The sequence below is a fragment of the Falco punctatus genome (genome assembly GCF_963210335.1).
Source record: "Falco punctatus genome assembly, chromosome: 3".
In the NCBI taxonomy this organism is placed as follows: Eukaryota; Metazoa; Chordata; class Aves; order Falconiformes; family Falconidae; genus Falco; species Falco punctatus.
Window position 1 is genome coordinate 42,237,600 of NC_137582.1, and position 4,442 is coordinate 42,242,041.

Here is a 4,442-nt window from a genome sequence, read left to right on the forward strand (position 1 = left end):
AATACTAGTTGATTAAAAACAGACACAAATTATTCCTCCCATAGTCTGCAATAAAAGAAAAACAAACTTAGTAATAAAATATGAGGAAATCCTCCTATTTCACCTTAAATGTCAGCCAATGCTTTGTTCCCTTTCATGATTTTAAAGGTCAATTATGGAAAAAATGTTCTGGAGAAATTTTAAGTACTGAGGTTTTTCTAACAAGAATATGATACCTGGAACTTGTAACATTCATGTTTATGAATTTCTGCTGAATTGCTCATTCACTAGTTAACTTCCAGAGTCAGCAATGGAAGCGTCATTTAAGTGTAACCTAAAACCTATTTATGGACTGAAAAATGTCAATACAAAGGTTAATTCCTTACAGAACCTTCTTTTAGAAGTGGAAATAAAAGTATTATAGCCTTTAAGCTGAAATGAAACCTTTCTGTTATTTATAATTTTTATGCACCGTTTTCCCACTCATTAAGACTTCAGATCACTTAGGAACATCAATAAATAGGTTTTTGTTTAAATTCAATTTGACAAGATTCTCAATATAATTTCTTTTTGCACAGAATGAATCAAACTGCATCATTGTTCTCGCTTATTGGGCAAGGAATAAACTCAGCAAGCAGCTGTACCATCAAAGGCAAATTAGTAGTTAGTAAATTACATACTTCAGAGGCAGTTTTCAAAAACACTTCAGAAGAACATAAACAGTCATGAGATGGATTGTCAGCACTAGAACTGGTAGCTTGGGTGGTGTGCCACTAAACACCTAAAAACATGATGCCTATAAGTAGAGATTGCTTCTTCCTTTCTTCATAGTTTCTGATACTTTTCTTATCTATCTCTTTGGGAGTCTGAAGGAATGCCTAGTTGTTTTTTGTTTGGTTAATCCAGTCATCGTCCAAGCATGCCCTGTCAAAATGGAAGTAGTGCTTATATGACTAAATTTTCCAGGGGACCACTGAATGCAAAGCAATACATTTTAAACAAAGTTATGACACTTCACAACTTTGTGGAGAAGCACAGACAGGAGTCCAAGGAACAGAACAATTCAGATTATTGACAATTGTGCTCAAGAAAATCATCTCAACTTTAGAAAGATTAGTCAGAAACAGGAACAAAGAACAACAAGGGATTAGATAGGGAAAAGAATTATGGTAGTGCTGGACTATTCTACAATACACATCCTTGTATGTGCTTACATTTTGTATATATTCATATATATATATTTCCATATATATACATACACACACTAATATGTACTTGTATTTCATATATATTCTTCATATATCCTAAGTACACAATAGAAGTGCACCACAGGTTTCTTTATTTCAGGAAACATCCACACTGACGTCATTGGAGATAAAATCAAATAAAGACATATGCAGCTGTATCAGAAAAAGCCCAGATCTGATGTATCTTTCCACTAGCAGGAAGAATTTTAACATCCATTTTCAAATACTTAAGAACTATATTTTGATGATAGTCCTTCTAATATGAGGATTTCCTGAAGAAAAATTGAGGAAAGAACTTACCACTGATGGTGGGGTTTTTTGCATGAAAAGGCCTGGGGAAGTTAGCGTAGGTCTACATGCGTATCTACTTAATTTCTGAGATAGTAACTTACTTATAAGAATTCTTTTTCCTAAATGCTGCTAACTAGAGGCTGAATTATACCCTGACACATAAGGTTTCATATCCCTTTCAAAAAACTTACGATTAAAAAAATCTTGTGTCATAACTATGGGTAATATATTTAACTATATAAAAAGCTGTTTTTCTCTATTTCTTTAATCCTGCTAAATTAATGGTATTTTTTATTTTCAGAATGCACACAGAAGCTCCTTTTTACCATTAATTATTTTATATGACTTTACTGGGTGTCCTCATTTTTCAGTTAAATAGCCCCTGTCATAGTCCAAAGGTAGAATACACATTTAATACTGTAAAAACTTTGTCTTAGAATATAAAAATATTTCATCTTTCTTACTTTTAAAATGGAACAAAACAGAAGATTCATGTTACCAACAGAGTTAAGCGTTAAACATACAACTTTTCATTATAATGAATAATGAGCATTAAAAACCTTAGCCGTAAAGGTGCTGCCATTCAACCAAAAATCTGGAAACTGGAATACTACTGTTGAAAAACTTCTACTTAGCACCTAAACTGATCTATCACTGCTGTGCCATTCACCCCTTTTAGAGGGAAAAGTAAAATTAGTTCAGATGGATACATAGCTTATTACTGATTAGATGATGTATTTTTCACATATTCAGTATCTTGTCATTCAGATATGCTCTTTTTCAACAAGTCTTGGTTTCTGATTGTCAACAAAACAATTGTAATTTTCTTTTCTTATTCTCCAATGTAAAATAATATGAACTCACTACAAAGAAAAGCAGTCTAAATGGCTGGGGTCATCATTAGCTTTCTGCTGTATCTCATTAATGAAATTGAGAAAAATAACTTTAAATGTAACATGAAGAATTCATATTCACAGTCTGTGCTATAACTAATTTAGGCAACTGGAAACTCTCAGAAAAAGAGAACCTTATAGGGGAAGCTCTTACGGGAGAAAGAAACCTCATTTCTTTACAGAGATGTTTTAGTAAAAGAAACAGGAAGTATAGGTTTGATTTATTCTATTGTATTAACTTCCTGAAGTCAGTACAAGCTGAATTATTTTCTGTAGTGAGCCTGAATTCTCCCTGCATTTTTCCTGAACTGATGAATTCATACTAAGTGAAATCATCTTTCTCTTTTCAATCACAGGCAGTAGAACAATGAAATATGACTTAATTTCATATAAAGTATTTCAAACAAAAAAATTTGATCAATAGTTGCATGTAGTTTACACCATAGCTGAGTTTGGGGTTGTTTGGGGGAGTCACCGTAAGCAAAGTGCCACTGGATTTTTATCAGCTAAGTATCACCAACAAGCTTATCAAAGTGAGCAATTGCAAAACATTTGGAATACTTCATGATGTATAGGAGCTCCAATATGTTCAAGTCAACACATGTTTCTGGGTCTTTAGTCTGTATTCTGTAGTAAGCCTGGTATATCTTCCAGCAGGACATAGTGGGTAACTTTTCCTTTTTGGTCTAGCTATCTATTAATTTCTAGCTCCAAGTAAATCAATAAAAAACATGTCTGTGGAAAATCTGTTCACATTTTTAGACACATGCTTATCTGTCAGTCTAGTGCTGTATTTCCAATACTGTGAGACTAAAGGAAAATGTTCTCTAACAGCCACCGCAGACCATGCGATGCAAGCAAAACTTATGGTGTTTATAACTTTAAAGCAAACATAATTTTAATTGTAGTAGTAGCAGTAGATATAATTCAATTTGTTTATTTCCACTTGCTTAGAATGATGTCAGAAGGAGGATTTCTGTCCCTATAACCACATAGCAGCTATGTTTGTATATTGATGTCTTTTACATTCTGATATCCATTCCAAAAATAAGAATTCCTTTCTTTTCTTCAGTAACTGCTCCTAGTCTATCATAGAACTATGGTGAGGGTGGAAGCTCTTCAGTGACCTTTCATGGGGTAGCCATGCTCGTAGGACTATCCTGATGGAAGTCATACACACACCATCTCATAACTACTGCGCTCATTTCCGGTGGATGTCACACTGTGTTATGTTCATTGACATGAAAGCATTGCAGAAATTCTCTGTACATCTCATTGAAAGGTAAGTGATGGTATTACCTCTTATCACCTCATGGAGAACATTTGATTTCAAAGCTAAACCCAGAGACTGCTTTGCAGGAGTATGCTGGTTGTTTTACAAGTTAAACCACCCTTGGAAAGAGCTAACTGTGAGGACCATGGACAGATCTTACTCATTCCTTGTACTGCGATGAACTCTGAGTTAAAAAGCTGTTTATAGCTAACATGAGACGTGAAGTTCTTCTGCATTGATAGGACATACCTGGGAACAAGAATGAGAGAATGATGCAACCCACCAGGGTTCTGCATGTACACATAATTTAAAAAAAAAAAAAAAAAAAAAAAAAAAAAAAAGCAACAAACAATGTATCAGAGCTCTTACCACTTAATGGTTCCCTTGTCTCAGGCAAAATGAAGGACATCAGTGGTCCAACAAAAATTGATGTTCTTTCAATTAACAAACACTACCTTTGCTCAGATCCTATCTGTAGAGGAATGAAGGCAGTGGGTTGATTAGCATTGATAACATGCAGCTGTGGCCTTGCCTCGAAGGCAGTGGGTTGATTGGCACGGACGATGTGCAGCTGTAGCTCGTTCCAGCTAAGTAGTTAAATAGCCCTGAGGATTGTGGGAGATGGGGTTGGATGGAGGAGGAGTGGCCCCGCCCCTCCCCGCCCCTCCCCGCCCCTCCCCACCCCTCCCCACCCCTCCCCACCCCTCCCCACCCCTCCCCACCCCTCCCCACCCCTCCCCACCCCTCCCCACCCCTCTA